This window comes from Mus caroli, unplaced genomic scaffold (genome assembly GCF_978045245.1).
Source record: "Mus caroli unplaced genomic scaffold, Mus_caroli_1 scaffold_2, whole genome shotgun sequence".
In the NCBI taxonomy this organism is placed as follows: Eukaryota; Metazoa; Chordata; class Mammalia; order Rodentia; family Muridae; genus Mus; species Mus caroli.
Window position 1 is genome coordinate 157,104,909 of NW_028227257.1, and position 21,424 is coordinate 157,126,332.

The window sequence follows — 21,424 nt, forward strand, 5'->3', positions numbered from 1 at the left end:
TGGTGACTTTGTGGCAAGATCCCACACAGCTAAGTTTATTGTTTATGCATTTACCATTGAACAAGGAATAGTTATGCCATGTTAGGCATTCTTATTACTTTGTTATTGTTTTTACATGGTATTTTAATCTGGAATGAAGTACAATCCAGAAATGAAAGACACAGGGTTTTGATCTGGATCTTGATGTGTAGTAGGAATGAAAAGATTAAGTCCAGGTATGGTAGAACGTACCTTTAATACCAACATTTAGGAGACAGGCACACAGATCTTTGAGTTCAAGGTCAATATACAGAGCAAGTTCCAGGACAGCAAGTTTTGGAATTGAAGAGTTTAAAAACAGAAAGCTAGTGGTAATGTAATAGAACAAGGGGGTCATGGTCCAGCCCTAGCAAGAAACAGAACTCAGCAGCTTCCACCATGTGACTCTGGTTGTAGAGTCAACAATAAAAGAGATTACTAGGATAATTGATGCTGGATATCTGGAGCTAAGAAATTAGCACTGATTAAGAAGAGACAAAAAAAAAAAAAAAAAAAAAAAGAGACTATCATCACTGAGGTAAAATCTGGGAAGTATTTTCTGAGAGCACAAAGAAGCTGTATTCCAGAAATATCCAAGGTTGTACCTCATGCTGCAGCTAGACTGGGTAATGTGTAAGAATCACTTAGTGGTACTGGTTTTAAAGGTATGAAGGGGTCATGGAAAGCAGCTGAGGCTTGGTACTATGAGAAGTCAGGGAATGCCACTGGTGAAGGTGCAGTCCCGGGTACAGCTGGTGGCCCAGAACTGAATGGGTCATGCAGAGAATCTAAGGCTTGTCACTGTGAAGAGAGCCTATGAGAGGCTATTGGTGAAGCCTAGTTGCAGAGGAAGATTTCAGTGTATTGGAGATAGCAGTACCATTGGATGATCACCAAGAATTACAGCAGCAGTGGAGTGGAGTCAATCAGAGCCTTAGAGTACTACAGAGAGCAGAGCTGGAGAAGTGACCCAAGCCTTTTGGAGGAGATCAGAAGATCATGTGGAACTCAGATATTGGAACAAGAAGTTGTGAAGCTGAAGTTGACTTGGAGACCCCAAGATGTTTGAGATGCCAGATCCATGGAATATCTGCTGAGGAAAGCTGCTAACAGGAAGTGGGAACCAGTCCAGGAGAAAGAAGTTTTTTTCAGTCCAAAAGGATGAAAAAGAAGTTGAAGATCTGAAAACTACTTTGACCACAGACATAGAAATGCAGAGTTTGGAGTTTACCCAGTGCTTTTCTGTCTTGCTTTGGGGATTACAGTTAAGTTATTGGATGTATCTCAGAAGAGACTTTGGACTTTTAATATTGTTTAAGCTGCTATAGACTGGGAACTTTTGAAGTTGGGCTGTACGTATTTTGCGTTATGCTATGTTTAGGTATGGCTCCCATAGATTCACATGTTTGAACAAGCCTATGGGGACCAGGGTATGTAATGTGGTGGTTTGAATATGTTTGGCCTAGGGGAGTGCCACTTGTTCAATAGTGGCACTCACATGTTTGTGGTAACCAACAGCATTTTGAGTGAATTTTAGTCCACTCCTTGATAAGAGAGAAATAATGGCCAATGTAAAAAACTAGCCACTTTCTCCACATCCTCGCCAGTATCTGCTGTCACCTGAATTTTTGATCTTAGCCATTCTGACTAGCAAACACAGAAGTGGATGCTCACAGTCAGCTAGTGGATGGGCTCCCAATGGAGGAGCTGGAGAAAGTACCCAAGGAGCTAAAGGGACCTGCAACCCTATAGGTGGTACAACATTATGAACTAACCAGTACCCCGGAGCTCTTGACTCTAGCTGCATATGTATCAAAAGATGGCCTAGTCGGCCATCACTGGAAAGAGAGGCCCATTGGACACACAGACTTTATATGCCCCAGTACAGGGGAACACCAGGGCCAAAAAAAAAAAAAAAAAAAAAAATGGGAATGGGTGGGTAGGGAAATGGGGGAGAGGGGGAAGGGTATGGGGGACTTTTGGGATAGCATTGGAAATGTAATTGAGGAAAATACGTAATAAAATATATTTTTAAAAAAACTAGCCAACTTTCTACTGAACTATGCTGGACATGTAATAGTTGAGGCTGGGACCTTTTGCATTGTGTCCAATTGTGGTTTTCTATGATGTTCTCCATTTGCTGCAAAGAGAAGCTTTTTGAATGAGGGGTAATAGCTACACTTTGCAGTGAACATAAATGTAAGACTTAGAATCTAGTTAAAGAAATATGTGGGTCTTGTACAATGTCAGTAGTATATTTTATTTTGAGATGCATGACTTCACTAAGCCCTAGAAAGTTATTTGTTATTGCTGCTGTGGCCTTGTTGGAGTAGGTGTGTCACTGTAGGAGTGGGGTTTAAGACTCTTGTCCTAGTAGTCTGGAAGCCAGTCTACTCCTGTTTGCCCTTGGAATGAGGTGTAAAACTCTTAGTTCCTCATGCACCATGCCTGCCTAGACACTGCCATAATGGACTGAACCTCTGAATTTGTAAGCCATCCCCAAGTAAATATTGTTGCCTTGGTCATGGTAAAAAGTGTTGCCTTGGTCATGGTATTTCTTCACAGCTGTAAAGTCTAAACTAGGACAAGCTGTTTCTTTGTGTCTTATTTAAACTCAGTGGATTCTTCGATGAAGTTTATATTTCTTCTTTTAAATTCTCTGTCTTGGAGCTAGTCTAGGTAAATCTCATTGGTAAACATTTCTAGAACACTGGTAAGTTTTGGAGAAACAATACAGGCATGATCTTTCATGTTGTTGGGATACATGCATCTGGGCATTTTAACCTCTTTTGATAGTTCTGAGTCTTTTATTGACAAGCCAGTTGGTGCAAAATAGAGGATGTGTGGTGTGTTGAGTACTGCGGGTGGAAATGGCTTGTGTGGTATGAAGTCTAATGGATAGAAGGGAATTGGGATAGCACACAAAATGGAGTGTGTTAGTAGATATGGCTGGATGAAAACATTGCATGTAGTATGAGAATGGTGTGTGGGTTGGAGGTATTGGTAAGGAGAGAGCTGGTCAGAGTCTAGAACTCCTTTCAGGTGTAACGAATGGAAGTCAGACTATGCTGGTAATCTACAATCATTGATAAATGGCATGTGACTGGCTGGCCTGCTCCTGTAGTTCTTGACTGATATCCACTGCTTATTAGCAGCAACTGATCCTGATTGCTTAAGGCATTCCACTTATAAAAGTCCAGAAGTTTGTGGTGTACATGCCTGTGTTCATACTCCTTTTGCTCTTCTGAGAGAGGGGCTCTTTGGTAGGACTAATATCAGTTTTTCTCCCAGGGAAGCCCTACTGGTTTTTGTGAAAAATGTATTATTACTAATTGTATTAATTCTTCTCATTATCCTGATACCATAGTCAGACAACCTCCACCTATACTTTTGCCAGTTAATCTTAGCCAAACTTGGTGTGATGAAGTGGGTGTTCATACTGAAGAAGAAATTACTAATGCTCTTACTAGACCCGAATGATTTATTTCTGCTTTAATTTTGAGCTTCACTTGACTTATTAGTATTAGAGGATTTGTTGCTGTATCCACAACTGCCTTAGTACAACAGATACATACTGCTGAACGTGTTAATCAAATATCTAAGAACGTTTCTTTGGCCTTGGCTATACAGGAACAGACAGATAGACAACTGCAAGATAGGGTTAATGCTCTGGAGGAAGCAGTCCTATTCATAGGAAATCAAATTCAAAATGTTAAGTTAGATTTAACACATCTTGCCATCCAAACTTTAAGTAGATTTGTGTCTTTTCTCTTCCCTGTAAGTCCTCAAAGGTTACATGCTCTCAAATCCAGGCTCATCTTCAAGGCATATGCAATCATTCTGATTTCACTATAGATTTACAGACCTTACATGGTCACATTACTGCGATTAGTCATGCTAAAATGCAATCTCTCTCAGCTTCAGCAGTGGCAGGAAGATTTATGTCCTCTTTAAATTCCTTTGAAAGAGAAAAAAACACTTTTGGTCATCTTTTATTAATTTGGGCATTATTCTAGCCATTGTGCTCATTCTCATTCTTCTTCTTTCAGTCATCCTGTGACTACTGACAAGCTCTCTTAAATCTCAATGTGACTTCCAGACATCTAAATTAAAAAATACAAAGTGGGGAGATGGAGTGGATTGCATGGCAACCACTGCTGCTTGACAAGTTCCAGCAGGTTGACATCACAGATCACAATCCTCCAGCTTCCTTTCCCTTCCATCTGTGATGATTCTCATGATGTGTTATGTGAGTTCCCTTGTGCCTTTTCCCTTTGGGAAATTTTGTATGGGATTTGGCAGAGGATATGAAAGTGTACAATGGCAGTCTCTCTAAACAAAGTAATTCTTTGTAGAATGTCCCCACCAACATGGAATCATACAGTGTGACAACTCTGCCTACCCCTACACAAGAATGCCCTCCTCCTGTTTGCACCAACAATAGAGAAGTTAAAGATTTACCAACTGAAAGATGGTGCCAGGAAGTCTTCGAGTACACCCAGTTCCAAGGATGAAAGCATACAATTGAGAGAAACAATGGGTCCAGATCCAGAGTCTGAGGCTTTGAAAGCTGAGGACAAGAGTTAATACATATACAACTCTGCCCATTATTGATTTTCTAGGTGTGTGACTTAGAGTATGATTGGCAAGATCTCCATGAGGAGCAGATTCTGTTAAGTTAGAATGGCTTGAACCCCATATAGAACCATACATTGAAGGAAATAGGATGGTATGGCAGAATGAAAGAAGTGTAATATATTAGTAACTTCCATTTAGGGATCACACAAGGAGAACAGGCCCATATTGTAAGACTAAGGCACAAAGAAACAAAAGTAGGAAACAGTTCAATGCTTGTTATACTACATGGTACAAACACTGCATCATGCCCCTTAAGGAATTAAAATTGCTCTTACATGTTTGTTTATCAGGACTCAATGTCTGGCACCTTCTGGCCATATAGGCTGAGTAGAAAAGCTGAAAGCATGCAAGAAGATGTGTAAAGGTCCACTGCCTGGGGTTGCTGAGCCTTAAACAATAGGAACTTAGATATTTGCTGAACCTATTGCTTTTGTCCAAAGAAAAATACTGTAATAAAGTTGATTATCTCTTTCATTCTGGATGTTGAAAATTAGAGTTAAAATAGTTAAAAATCAATCTGTGAAAAGATCATATATTTCAAGGAATCATAAAGCCTGCTCTTAATATTACCTGTGGCTAAGCTATCATTCAAATGCAGAGAATAAAAGGGGTAGCCTTTTAAAAATAAACATCCAGGTATCTTGATTAACTCTCAGATAATGTCAGTTTCCTTCTCTCACCATCTCCATACCTCTTTCCACTGGAGCTGGATAGACTTTAGCAAAAAGGAATGTACATATTCAATGCAGTCTCAATTAAAATACCCACAGCATTCTTCACAGAAATAGGAAAAAAAAATCCTAAACTTTTTACACAAGCAGAAATGACACACAAAATAGCTAATGTAGTCCTGAATAAATAATCTAGAGGTATTGTCATTTAACTTCAAAAGAAATACTGTAGTGCTACAATAATAAAAAACCAATATGATCCTAGCACAAAACAGATATACAGACCAGCCAGAAGCTGGAAACAACCCAGATGTCCCACAAACAAAGAATGGATACAAAAAAATGTGGTTCAATTACACAATGAAATACTATTCAGCTATTAAGAAAGAGGACATCTTGAGTTTTGCAGGCAAATGGATGGAACTAGAAAATATCATCCTGAGTGAGGTAGCTCATACCAAAAAGGAGATGAATGGTATTTACTCACTAATAAGTAGATATTAACCAAAAGAGTATAGAATACCTAGGATATAATCCATATAACTCAAGAAGGTTAATAAGCAGAAGGGCCCAAGTGAGGATGCTTCAATCTGACTTGGGAGGGAGAAGAAAATAATCATGGGATGCAGAGGGATGGAGGAATCTGGGTGCGAGGGCTGGGGAAAAAGGAACATGATTAGGCATGGGGTGGAGTGGGGAGCTGAGACAGGAGAGAAATTCTGAGGGCCAGAAGAATGAATGGAAATATGCAACCTTGTGGGGTGGGAAATAGGAAGACCATCTAGAAAGTACCAGAGACCTGGGAGCTGAGAAAATCTTAGGACTCAATGGGGGTGACTTTAGCCAAAATGTCCAGTAATGGGGAGAGGGAACTCAAAGAGCCTACCTGCAGTAGCTAGGGAGGGTCAGGGTTACTAACCTACAGTCAAAAAATTTGACCCAGAACTGTTTCTAAAAGAACTGCAGGGACAAAATGGGAAAGGCAGTCAAGTGACTGGCTCAACTTGGGATCTAGCTCAAGGGGAGGCACCAAGGCCTGACATTGCATATGCTATGGTATGCTTACAGACAGGAGCCTAGTATCGAGGTCCTCTGAGAGGCCCAATAAGCAGGTGACTGAGACAGATACAGATACTTACATCCAACCATTGGACTGAGTCAGGGACCCCTGTAGTTGAATTAGGGAAATGCTGGAAGGAACTGAGGAGGAGGGTGACTCATAGGAAGACCAGTAGTGTCATCTAACCTGGACCCCTGAGATCTCTAAGATACTGAGCCACCAGCCAGGCAGCATACACGAGCTGGTCAGAGGTTCTTGACACACATATAGCAGGGGACTGCCTGGTCAGGCCTCAGTGGGAGAAGGTGTGCCTAACTCTCAAGAGACTTGAGGCCCTAGGGAGTGGGAAGGCCTGGTGGTGGTGGTGAGAGCATCCTCTTGGAGGCAGGGGAAGAGGATTGTGATAAGGAACTGTGAAAGTGGGGACCAACTGGTGGCCAACAGTTGGACTGTAAAAAGAAAATGATAGTAATAAAACAAAACAAAGTGTGATAAGTCTGCATACTCTTACACAAGAATCCCCTTTGTGCCTTCCTCCTGATTGTACCAAGAATAGAAAGATAAAGATTTATTAACTGAAAGATGGTTCCAGGAACTCTTAGGCAACTCTTATGAAAGAAAATATTTAAGCTTATATAAGCTTATATAAGCTTGCTTATAGTTTTAGAAACTTAGTCCATTATCATCATGGTGGGAAGCATGGCAGCACACAGGTAGACATGGTGCTGGTGAAGGAATAGGTAAGAGTTCTACTATGGATCTGCAAGCAGTATGAAGACAGGGGTGGGTAATGGAGAGAGAGTGGGGGGAGAGGGAGAGTGGAGAGAGAGAGCGAAAGAGAGAGACACTCTGGGCTTGGAAAGGGATCTTTGAAACTTAAAAACACCTATACCCTGCCAGTGACACACTTACTATAATGTCAGACCTCTTAATAGAGTCATACCCTGGTGAGCAAGTATTCCAATCTATGAGCCTTTGGGAGCCATTCTCATTCAAACTACCACACATATACACAGAAACAATAACGATGGCCTTAGCAGGCTGCATGCATATGTTAATGTGTGTGTTTGTGTGTGATTAGTATGTGTGTTATCAATAGTAAAAGAAAATTATGTTTTTGTGTTTGAAAGTGAGGGGTCAATGGGGGAGATATTGAAGTGAGAGGGCGTGGAATTGGATAAAGGGATTAATGGAAAGGTGAGAATGTTATTATTTTATTTTAATAGAATATCAAAAATTATATTTTAGCCTATTTGAAAATATTTTGCCTGCATATCATTTCACCAGCTTTATGTAGTTAAAATTTACATTAACTATGTAGTTTTGAGTATATTTATTCATTTGATTATGGATTTTAAAGCTAAGATTAATTTTCTTTTTAATTAGTTTTGTATTTTGTTTTATTTTGTTTTTGTTTTTGTTTTGTACAAAGGATGAAAATTAGAATTTATACAGATATGGTACCCCATAATTATGTCTCAAGCTCCTTTCTATTTTTATTTTTTATTTTGATCTATGATCTCACAAAATTTTCCAGGCTAGTCTTGAACTGTATGTATAACCTACCAAATTTATGATCGTCCTCTAGGAGTTAAGATTCAAGTGTGTTCCATCATACCTAGCTTCTTATGTAAACTTTAACTACATTAGTGAAAATGGAAAATAATGTGGTAAATTTGAATGAATAACTAATAAAACTCATATAGTAATTGCTATAATGAAAATAATATTTATGGGTAAAATCAAGCATAGGGAGAAATATGACATATCATACATTATATCATGATGGATTTTAAACCTAACTTTATAATCTCTTCTAGATGTTTTACTTAAGATCAAGTACAAACCTCATATTATAGTTTACAAAATATTTTATGTTAGGAAATAACATGTTAAGGGTGATCATACTGGAAACAGGGTAGAGTAGAGAATAAAAAGGATGCGGTAAGAGCAGAAAGAGCATTACAATGATGACTATGGTGGCCAAGGTAGAAACATCAGTAATTAACTTGTGACAATGGATATAAAAAGCAAATACCAGGCACTCCTATTTGCTGCCCAGCCTCCAACAGGGGCTTAGACTCTGCTCTACTAGAGACCTCACAGACTGGGAGATGTCCAGGTAGGCTCCTGGCTGGCCCAACTCCCCTCCAGCAAACTATCTCATTATTTCAGCTTCCCCCACAAGATCCTTCAGTTCTGCATCCTCTTAGTTTCTGTGCCCCAGCCACTGATTGGAGTTGAGACTCTCTACTTTACCAGAGACCAAGCAGACTGGGAGGAGTCCTGGTAGACTGCCAGCCATATGCCCTCACTCTCTCACTATCTTGGACTCTCTCCACCTTATCACCAGTTGTGTACCCTCCTATTTGCCTTTCCCTAGCCTCCAACTTGAGTAGATACTCCCTATCTACCAAAGAGACTCCAAATCTACCTGGGAGAATCCCAGGACACACATATCAGAAGACCAGGAAGGAAACAGAAGCTAAGGACAAAACATCTATCCAACAAAAACATACTCAGAAATCTGTACATAGACCTCTAATTACCCTAAACTCAGATGTCTAGAGGCCAGAATAAGAATACAACAAACAAGAAGAAGTGCATAATGCCACCACCAGAACCCAGCTATCCTACTATATAGCAAGACCTGAATATTCCAACATAACAGAAACACAAGAATACGACCTTAAAGCTAACTTTGTAAAGATAATTGAGGTCCTTAAGGAGAAAATTAATAAACCTGTTACAGAAATTCAGGAAAACACAAACAATTGGTGGGAATGAATAAATCTTTTAAAGAAAGACAAAAAAAGCAAACAAAACAAAACAAATAGTTGAAGGAAATGAATAAAACCATCCAAGACCTGGACATAGAAATAGAAGCAATAAAGAATCCTTAAACAGAGGGAATTCTGGAAGTGAAAAATGTAGGTACAGGAACAGTAACCATAAACACAAGCATTGCCAATAGAATAACAAGAGGTGGAAGAGTGTGGGGCAGTGGACTGTGAAAGGAAGCCCGGTAAGGTTGAGCTGAGGCTAGAAGTCCCAGAGACCCTGAAGAGATGGTAGAAGCTTTGTTTGCTCCTGGCACTAGGCCTCTGTCATGTACCTGTAGCCCTCCATTGAGAGATGTGTGGCTATCAATCATGTAGGGGCAATGCTCCAAGCCCTTCCACATGTAGATGAGACATCCCTAACATCTCAGACCAAGTCAATATGAAGCACCTATTGACACCTTGATCCACCCCAAAACTATATATAAGATCCTATCCAGAAGGAATAAAGATGTGTGAGAATTCTGAGAGTGTCTGTCATAAGAGCTGTAACACTTCCAGGGAAAAGAACTTCTCTCCCACTGCTTGTGCCCTTTCCCCCTCACTTGAATCCTTCTACCTGGCCTGGACAGAGAGCTCTGTGGCTAGCTTCCAGAACACTGGACTACCGAAGAGAAAATATTAGGCATTGAACTGATGATAAAAGAAACTGATATAATGATCAATGAACATATTAAATCTAAAAAGTTGCTATCACAAATCCTCCAGGAGAACTGGAATACAATGAAAAGACAAAATATAAGAATAATATGAATAGAAGGAGAAGATTCCCAGCTCAAAGGCCCAGAAAACATTTTCAACAAAATCATAGAAGAAAAATTGCCTAACCTAAAATGAGGGGAAAGTGGGGGAAAGAGAAGAAGGGGGAAGAGAAATGGAGAGAGAAAAGGAGAAAGGGGAAGGCAATGAGGGAAGAGGGGAAAGAGCCATGAATGAGATTGTTTAAAAGGAAGGTTTTTAAACTTTAAGACAAGAAAGGAAGGAGAACAGGAGAGGAGAAATGGGAGGGGAGGGGAGTATGGAGACCATTCAAACTAATTCAATTCCTTGGAGTTAGATCTTATTACTGCTGTGTATCTTATTAGTCCCTTCAAAACTCAACTGCACATACTTCCATTTGAGTTACTTAGATTTTCTGTGATATAACTTGCATTGGATATTTTATGTTAAAAGATAATGGAGGATGGGGGTATGACTCAGAGATAGAATTCTTTCTTAGTGTCTCTGTGGCCCTGAGTTTAATTCTTAACAGCAAACAACTGACAAACAAACAAATGAATTAACTAACACAGAAATGGGAAAACCTCCACATGTTGATTAATGTATTATGCACTTGTGTCTCCTAGAAAGCTATAACAATGAAACTTATCAACATGGTTGCCTCAGCATTATCTGAACAGACACAACACCCAAGTCTTTTTCTCTTCCTTCCTTCCTTCCTTCCTTCCTTCCTTCCTTCCTTCCTTCCTTCCTTCCTTCCTTCCTTCCTTCCTTCCTTCCTTCCTTCCTTCCTTCTTTCCCTTTCTCTCTCTTTTTCTTTCCTTCTAAAAAATGTATTAGAAAATGGAGATAAAATGTATTTTTATCCTCTTCCCCCCCCTCCCAATTTCCTCTCTCTCTGAGCCTCCCTTTTTTTCAGAGAAGGGGAGCCCTCCTATGAATATTAATCTGCCTTGTCATTTCAAGTTGTAATAGGACTGCTGCATCTTCTCCTATTGAATTTAGATAAGGTAATCCAGTTAAGAGAAAGGGGTCTAAAGGCAGGCAGCAGAGGCAATGACAGCCCTGTTCTAGTTGTTAGGTTATTCCACATGAAGACCAAGCTGCACATCTATTACATATGTATAGGGGGCCCAAGTTCATCCCATGCATGCTCTTTGGTTGGTGTATAAATCTTCAAGGCCCATCTCTGTAGCAGAATCTTCCCCCAATTAATTTAAATATAATACAACAAGAAGACTGTGACTGGGAAGTAGAAAAGGGAGGCGGAGCTAAGAGTTTCAGTGATGAACAGAAACACAGAGTGGGAGAAGGAAGATGGAGGAGGAGGAAGAAGATTCAGATTCCTCGTGACTTTAAATAGCCATAGGTAGCTATGAATATCATATAAGGAATGGTTATTACAGGACAATTTGCCTTATCTAGGTGGGCAGTTCATATCAATATCAATTGCTCTGAATAAACTGTGTGGAGATTTTGTTGGGTGAGAATTTACTAATATAAATCTGACTTACAAATTACAAGCCACTAGAGTTTTGATATCACCAAATGACTAGGATTTGAGACTGCCGCATGGGGCTAGCCTAGGGGCAGAGGAAGTGAGATTGCCAGGGCAGAGAGTAGCTGGGTATAGTGTGGGAACATGTGGTACTCTTTTTAAATATTTTCCTCAACATATCTCCACTGACCTTTGTCTTCCAGGGAGGCTCTACATCTTTGTAACCATGTCCAATACACAGTTACCATATATTCTATCACTTGATACTCTGGGGGACATTTCATATTCAAATCACTTTAGATTCAGTGTTAAGGGAAGAACCTGCAGGGGCTTGTTATCTCTCTTTACCTCCATTTTCTGGGGAACTCTACTAATCCTCAAAGTGGACCCAGACTTCCCTATCACTCCATTCCTTTGTGTTAGTCACCAATAAGCCGAGTCATTCTTTACCTGGGTACCTGCTGAACATAGTAGCCTGGGAGTAAGGTAGATGATCTTTACTCTCCTTGTTCTGCATTGTAAATCTCTTAGATTCATCCCAGCATGGTAGCAGACTACTTTCAGGGGAATGCACTCCTTCTCTGACTCCACTCTTTGGGGACTCTGGAAAACCTTATCCAGACATAGCTTTCCTCATAACTGTGCTTTCTTTCTGGCTCCACCTCTTTTTATTTTTATTTTTTCATTATTTTATAATTTTATTTATTTATGTTTTTTACTTATTTACTTTACATCCTGCTCACTACCCACTTCTGGTCACCCCCTCACACAACCCTTCCCTGTCCCTTCTCCTCTAGGCAGGCAGGGGGCTCTCCTGAGTATCCCCTCACTCTGGCATTTCAAATCTCTGAAAGGCTAGGTGCTTCCTTTCCCACTGAGGCCAGATGGGGTGGCCAGCTAGTAGAACATATCCCATGCACAGGCAACAGCTTTTGGGATAGCCCCCACTCCAGTTATTCAGGACCCACGTGGAGGTCAAGCTGCACATCTGTTACATATGAGCAGAGAGGCCTAGTTCCAGTATGTGGATGTTCTTTGGTTGGTTATTTCAGACTCTGAGGGTTTGAAGGGTCCAGGTTTGTTGACTCTGTTGGTCTTCCTGTGGAGTTTCTATCCCCTTTTGAGACCTATAATCCTTCCTCCTATTCTTCTGTAAGAATCCCCAAGCTTCATCCAATGTTTGGATACAAATCCTAATAGTGCTACTACCTAAGCCAAGCATATATCAAGGGAGGATGATTGAATCTTTCCCAGAAAAGGAAACACAATAGAAATAGGAGGCCGATGGAAGGAGGGAACTAACTGGGTGGTAGAGTGGGTGGGGAGGGCCTCCTGGAACAGGGTGCATATAAAGAGATCATATGTATGGAGGACAGGAGAGAGAAAAGGGAGATTGGCAGGGGTGGGCAGATAGGCAATCTCTAGGACATGCCAGAAACCTTAGATGGGGAGGGATTCCAGAGGGTCGATGGGGGCAACTGTACGTTAGACTCCTTTCAGAGGGGGATATGGATCCTGATGTGGACTCTTTCTGTAGCCAGGCATGATTCCCAGTGGAGGGATAAGGACATCAACCTACACACAAACTTTCAAACCAACATGTGTCCTACCTACAAGATGTTCAGGGACAAAGTTACAGCAGAGACTAAAGGAATGGCCAACCAATGACTGTCCCAAATTGAGAGCTATCCCATGGGCAAAACCCAATCCCTGTCACTATTAATGACACTCTGTTATGCTTGCAGGCAGGAGCCTAACATAACTGTCCTCTGTGAGGCTCCCAGCAGCCAATGGAAAGAGATAGAGAGACTCACACCTAAATGTTATATGGAGTTTAAAGAGTCATCCCTTCCCTTTTCTTTCTTATACTATCTGGCCTTTCCTCATTTTCTCCCAATAGCTCACCAAGAACTTTTGATATCTCTTTAAAAATCTCTTCTCTATTTCTTTTACTGTTCTCTTAATTCAGATCTCATAGTTTCTGACTCAGTGATAATTTGACCATATTCTCTTATAGTATTTTTCATAGTAAACAAGAGGTGGAGATATTGGGAAGTCATTGGAAATAGATGAAGATGGGATCCTCAAGGATAGTATTTATAGCTTTATATGAAGAGAAGGAAGGGTTTGAGCTTATATTCCCCTCTTGTCTGATCATTAGATGCCCTCTGCTCTGTCATGAGACTGAGAAGACCTCTTCAGATGGCAGAATTCCTCATTTCAAAACATGAGAGTTAAGGAAATGGCTTTCCTTTGGAAGCAGAAAACAGACTAAACAATGGGATGAACAAATAAGCTAAAAAATTTTCCTCTGCCTCAAGATTGATCCCTTTCAAATCACTCCATATATCTCAAAATAATAAGTTACTGACAGCATCACTTATAATATCCCTTCAGGAAAAAAAAAGGAGAGAGAGGAGGGAAGTTACATTCTTGAATAGAACATACATACATACAGAGTCTGAGACCTAGTCAACCTCCTCTTCCTCTCATCAGCATCCATAACATGTAGGCAAAGCCCACTTGTAGCCTCTGTTTAAGCTAGCTCTACTGAATGCTTCCATGAAAAGCAAAATAGACAAAATGTTCATTTCATTCGCAAGGCTATTTTAAGTCTGAAACTCATTGCTTCACAAAGATAAAATGATTGCCTTTAAGATGTAGGAAATTAAAAATATATCAGATTTCTATATATTTTCAATTTCAGTCTAAATAAATCCAATTAGGTTTCATTGTGAATGCTAAAGTAATCTGGATTCATTTCCTCTTTAAATTGATTATAAATATTGATGCTCTTAAATATAAGTGCAAACTAATCTAGAGGATTCAATAAAATTTTCTTTCTTAAGCAAATTTAAATGAATTACTTAGCAGAAATAACTCCTCTAGCTACTGAGATTGTTCAAGGCTAGACAAATGTAATCAAATATAACATTGAGATTTTTCACTTGCCATAAACGTTTGCATCAACTCATTTGACGGCTTTGGGCTTGGTACACAGGATAGGGTTCACTCAGATTGAATTATCTCCAGACTCAAGCTCAAGCTTATAGAAAACTTTTGCCTTCTATAATCTAGAAGATGGGGGCACTCATATTAATCAGAGAAGTTTCTGGTGAAAGAAACCGAAGTCTTTATTAAACTGAGAAAGAAGCTGACTGTTTGGACTGCCCCACAATTAAGCTTTCTGCTATGTACAACTGGCATCGCTTTAACAAGCACAATCTATTTCCTGCCAGATTGGTGGTCCCTTGCAGCTTTTCAGTCTTCCACAGGAAGCACTTTTGCCCAGGGAAAAGAAAAATCTCGAAATAGAAAAATAAATAGAGAAGATTCATTACTGTGGTTAATCAATGGGGAAGGAGTTCTCACAGGTGAGATATCTATAAATTCTGTACTTTTCAGGCATTCCACCTATCTCTTTGATTTTTAATACCTTATCACAAGTAAAGGATGAAATTTCTTGTCTGAGGGCCAAAACCCTTTGTAATGCCCAGGTATTCTGAGAAAAGGAGTCAATTTCTAGCTACTTTCTAAGAAAAGATGCAAAGAACACTGATAAGAATCTAAGCCAGAAAAGATCATTTGAAAGTGCAAACTTCTATGTTGTCAATTCTCGGATGCAGGCTAAAAGAATGTACTTGTCAGATTGATATTTTTTTCTCATTTAAGAAGATGTACTCTTCTCCATATTCTAAAAGCATCAGTCCAATTCAAGCTTGCCATTATCTTGGGCAAGAATCATCTCCTTGCATTCAGGCTTTGCTTCTCAGGTGATGTCCATTGATGATCCTTCAGTGGAGTTGCCTCATGTACTTAATAATCACAGTCTATTTCAGTTCCCAAAGTCAAATGTGCAGAGGAGTGCAAGCCAAATGAGAAGCAGCCTAGCCCTCCTACTTCATCTTCCTTCAGATTTTTTAGAGGATACAACAGATAGGGTTATGCTTCACATAGATGTTTTAATGTATTATGTTTATAATTACAAGGTTTAAAAATCCAAGTCCAATATCTGTCTAATTCACTGGTTTCTTTGCAGAGGTGGTTGAAGGGATGTGAAAAAAATATCCATGTTTTTCCTTACTGGGTTATTTTTACCAAACCTTTTGGTCTTCAGATATACAAATTTAACTACGCTAAATTTTCTTCACTTGCTTTCTCTCCCTTGGTCCCCACTCCTATTCTTCGAGTAAGGATTTATTGACTTTCATTGTGGTCCAGATACTATGCCAAAAGATTTGTGAGAATTAAAAATCAATCATTTTTACGATGATGGTGAGCAAGGTACTGGTGGTCATATTTGTCTTTATAGGTCTGGATACCTCAGGATTCTTTTTTCTAGTTCCACTGATTTGTCTGCAAATTTCATGATGATATATATATATATATATATATATATATATATATATATATATATACACACACACACACACATATATATATATATATTAACAGATGAGTAACAAACACTTCATTGTGTAAATGGACCACATTTTCTTTATCCATTTTTCTTTTAAGGGAATTGTCTTAGTTAGGGTTTTACTGCTGTGAACAGACACCATGACCAAGGCAAGTCTTATAAAAAACAACATTTAATTGGGGCTGGCTTACAGGTTCAGAGATTCAGTCCATTATCATCAAGGTGGGAGCATGGCAGTATCCAGGCAGGCATGGCACAGGAGGAGCTGAGAGTTCTATGTCTTCATCCAAAGGCTGCTAGTGGAAGACTGACTTCCAGGCAACTAGGGTGAGGATCTTATACCCACACCCACAGTGACACACCCATTCCAACCAGGTCACACCTATTCCAACAAGGCCACACCTTCAGATGGTGCCACTCCCTGATCCAAGGATATACAAACCATCACATTCCACTCCCTAGTCCCCATAGACTTGTTCAAAAACATGAGTCTATGGGGGCCATACTTAAACATAGCATAATGCAAAATGCATTTAGTCCAACTTTCAAAGTCCTCATAGTCTATATCGGTCGCAACAAGGTTTAAAGTCCAAAGTTCAAGGTCTCTTCTGAGATTCATTCAACTCAATTAACTGTAATCCCCAAAGCAAGGCAGGAAACCAGCTGGGCAAACTCCAAACTGCATCTCTATGGCTGATGTCAAAGCGGTCTTCAGATCTCCACTCCTTGTTCATGGTTTTTTTTTGACTGCAACAAACTGCTTTCTCCTGGGCTGGTTCCACTCCCTGTTAGCAGCTTTCCTCAGCATGTATCCCATGGCTCTGGCATCTTTAACATCTTTGAGTCTCCAAGGCAATTTCAATGTTACAGCTTCTTGTTTCAGTGTCTGGGATTCCACTTGATCTTTTGGACTCCTCCTAAGGGCTGGCATCACTTTTCCATCTGTGCTCTGTAGCACTCTATGCTCAGGTTGATCCACTCTGCTACGGCTGCTGTTCTTGGTGATCATCCCATGGTACTGACATCTCCAATACACTGGGGTATTCCACTCCAACTAGGCTTCACCATTAGCCTCTCATAGGCTCTCTTCAGGGTGCCAAGCCTCAAATTCTTTGCATGACCCCTTCAGTCCTGGACCATCAACTACAGCTGAGGCTTCACCTTCTCCAATGGCCTTCCCTGGCCTCTCACAGTGCTAAGCCTCAGCTTCTCTCCATGATCCCTTCATTCCTTCACAAGCAGTACCACCTGAGTGACTCTTACACATTACCAAGTCCAGCCGCAGCATGAAGTACAACCTTGGGTATCTCTGGAACACAGCTTCTTTGTGCTCCCAGAAAACAATTTCCAGAAGATTTCACCTCAGTAATGCTGGTCTCTTCTTAATCACTGCTAATTCCTTAGCTAACCAGCAACAATTTTCCCAGTGGTTCCTCCCATTCTTAACTCTAGAGCCAGAGCCACATGGCTGAAGCTGCCGAGTTCTGCTGCTTACAGGAACTAGAACATGATTCCCTTGTACTATCACATTATCACTAGCTTTATGTTTACTAAATCTTTCACTGCCTAAGCTTGGCTATCCTGGTTCTTGCTCTGTAGATTGACCTTGAATGTAGAGATCAGCATGCCTGTCTCATGGGATTAAAGGTGTGTACCACCATGCCTGGATCTAATTAAGCTGGGTAGAATCTTACCCCAAGGTCCCACTCCCTTAATCTGTTATCTCCTAGAACACGAGATTTTGCTCCATTTCACTTCCTGGTATGCCTTTAGTACTCAAACCATACATTTTATATTTTGCCTTTCTAAGCTTGCTATGCTTGTTCATACTTCTCTTCATAAGACTTAACCAGAGAACAAAGTCTCTGCTGGGCTTTTTTGAAACTTCTTTTGTCAATGGAACTAGTGCAAGTCTCTTCACCTTAGGCAAACTTTTCAGACAAGGGCAAAAAGTAGCCACATTCTTCACCAAAATACCACAAAACCAGTCTTTATGCCACATTCTGAAATTCTTCTCCTTTGAAATCTCTTGGGCCAGGTCAACACAGTTCAAATCAATCCCAGCAACAAAGTTTTCTATATTCCTACTAGGATGACCCATTAAGCCCCATTTAAAGCATTCCACTGCTTTCCAAATCCAAAGTCCCAAAATCCACATTCTTTCAAATAAAAGCATGGTCAGGCCTATCACAGCAATACCCCACTCCCAGTACCAACTTCTGTCTTAGTTAGGGTTTTACTGCTGTGAACAGACACCATGACCAAGGCAAGTCTTATAAAAAACAACATTTAATTGGGGCTGGCTTACAGGTTCAGAGATTCAGTCCATTATCATCAAGGTGGGAGCATGGCAGTATCCAGGCAGGCATGGCACAGGAGGAGCTGAGAGTTCTATGTCTTCATCCAAAGGCTGCTAGTGGAAGACTGACTTCCAGGCAACTAGGGTGAGGATCTTATACCCACACCCACAGTGACACACCCATTCCAACCAGGTCACACCTATTCCAACAAGGCCACACCTTCAGATGGTGCCACTCCCTGATCCAAGGATATACAAACCATCACAGGAATCTAGGTTGTTTTCAATTTATAGCTATTATGGAGAGAGCAGCAGTGAATAAATGAATGAGTGAATGAAAATATTAAAGGAGTGAATGAAAATCAAACAACTAGGATAAAGGTTAACAACTGAATTGTCATTTATACCTGCTGAAAGTAGGAAAGTGAGTTTTCTTTTTTCCCCATATTTTTATTAGATAATTTCTTCATTTACATTTCAAATACTATCCCAAAACTCCCCTATACCTTCCCCCTGCCTTGCTCCCCTACCCACTCACTCCTACTTCTTGGCCCTGCATTCCCCTGTACTGGGGCATATAAAGTTTGCTAGACCAAGGGGCCTCTCTTCCCAATGATGGCCTACTAGGCCATCTTCTACATATGCAGCTAGTGACACGAGCTCTGGGGGTACTGATTAGTTCATATTGTTGATCCACCTATAGAGTTGTAGACCCCTTCAGCTCTTGGGTACTTTTTCTAGCTCCTATATTGGGGGCCCTGTGTTCCATCCTATAGATGACTGTGAGAATCCACTTCTGTATTTGCCAGGCACTGGCAAAGCCTCACAGGAGACAGCTATATCAGGATTCCTTCAGCAAAATCTTGCTGTCCTATGCAATAGTGTCTGTGCTTGCTGGCTGATTATTGGATGGAACCCTGGGTAGGGCAGTCTCTGGATGATCCATGCTTTCTTCTTAGCTCCAAACTTTGTCTCTTCAACTTCTTCTATAGATATTTTATTCTGTATTCTAGGGAGGAATGAAGTATGCATGTGTTGGTCTTCCTTCTTGATTTTCTTGTGTTTTGGAAGTTGTATCTTGGGTGTTCTATGTTTCTGGACTAATATCCACTTATCAGTGAGCGCATATCAAGTGACTTCTTTGGTGACTGAGTTACCTCACTCAGGATGATATCCTTCAGATACATCCATTTGCCCAAGAATTTCATAAATTCATTGTTTTTAATAGTTGAGTAGTACTCCATTGTGTAAATGTACCACATTTTCTATATCCGTTCCTCTGTTGAGGTATATCTGGGTTCTTTCCAGCTTCTGGCTATTATAAATAGGGCTTCTATGAACATAGTGGAGCATGTGTCCTTATTACCGGTTGGAACATCTTCTGGGTATATGCCCAGCAGGGGTATTGCTGGATCTAGCGGTAGGTAGTACTATGTCCAGTTTTCTGAGGACCCACCAGACTGATTTCCACAGTGGTTGAACCAGCTTGCAATCCCACCAGCAATGGAGGAGTGTTCCTCTTTCTCCACATCCTTGCCAGCATCTGCTATCAGCTGAATTTTTGATCCTAGCTATTCTGACTGGAGTGAAGGGGACTCTGGGTTGTTTTGATTTGCATCTCCCTGATAATTAAGGATATTGAACATTTTTTCAAGTGCTTCTCAGCCCTTTGGTATTCCTCAGTTGAGAATTCTTTGTTTAGCTCTGTACTCCATTTTTTAATGGGGTCATTTGAATTTCTGGAGTTCAGCTTCTTGAGCTCTTGATATATATTGGATATTAGTCCCCTATCAGATTTAGGATTGGTAAAAATTCTTTACCAATTTGTTGGGGCCTTTTTGTCTTATTGACAATATCTTTTGCCCTAGAGAAGCTTTGCAATTTTATGAGGTCCCATTTGTCGATTCTTGATCTTACAGCACAGACCATTGCTGTTCTGTTTATAAATTTCTCCCCATGTGCCCATATCTTCGAGGCTTTCCCCCACTTTCTCCTCTATAAATTTCAGTGTCTCTGATTTTATGTGGAGGTCTTTGATCCACTTAAACTTGAGCTTTGTACAAGGAGATAAGAATGGATCAATGCTCATTCTTCTACATGATAACCGCCAGTTGTGCCAGAACCATTTGTTGAAAATGCTGTCTTTTTCCCACTGGATGGTTTTGGCTCCCTTGTCAAGGATCAAGTGACCATAGGTGTGTGGGTTCATTTCTGGGTCTTAAATTCTATTCCATTGATCTACCTATCTGTCGCTGTACCAGTAGCATGCAGTTTTTATCACAATTGCTCTGTAGTAAAGCTTTAGGTCAGACATGGTGATTCCCCCAGAGGTTCTTTTATTGTTGAGAATAGTTTTTGCTATCCTAGGTTTTTTGTTATTCCAGATGAATTTGCAAATTGCCCTTTCTAATTCAGTGAAGAATTGAGTTGGAATTTTGATGGGGATTGTATTGAATCTGTAGATTGCTTTTGGCAGGATAGCAATTTTGACTATATTAATCCTGCCAATCGATGAGCATGGGAGATCTTTCCATCTTCTGAGATCTTCTACAATTTCTTTCTTCAGAGACTTGAAGTTCTTGTCATACAGATCTTTCACTTCCTTAGAGTCACACCATGGTATTTTATATTATTTGTGACTATTGTGAAGGGTTGTGTTTCCTCAATTTCTTTCTCAGTCTGTTCCTCCTTTGTGTAGAGAAAGGCCACTGATTTGGTTGAGTTAATTTTATATTCAGCTACTTAACTGAAGCTGTTTATCAGGCTTAGGAGTTCTCTGGTAGAATTTTTAGGGTCACTTATATATACTATCATATCATCTGCAAACAGTGATATTTTGACTTCTCCCTTTCCAATTTGTATCCCCGTGATCTCTTTTTGTTGTCGAATTGCTCTGTCTAGGACTTCAAGTACTATATTGAATAAGTAGGGAGAAGGTGGGCAGCCTTATCTAGTCCCTGATTTTAGTGGGATTGCTTCCAGCTTCTCTCCATTTACTTTAATGTTGGCTACTGGTTTGCTGTACATTGCTTTTATTTCATTTAGATATAGGCCTTGACTTCCTGATCTTCCCAATACTTTTATCATGAAGGGGTGTTGGATTTTGTCAAATGTTTCTCAGCATCCAATGAGATGATCATGTGATTTTTGTCTTGAGTTTGTTTATATAGTGGATTACCTTGATGTATTTCCATATATTAAACCATCCCTGAATCCCTGGGATGAAACCTACTTGGTCATGATGGATGATCATTTTGATG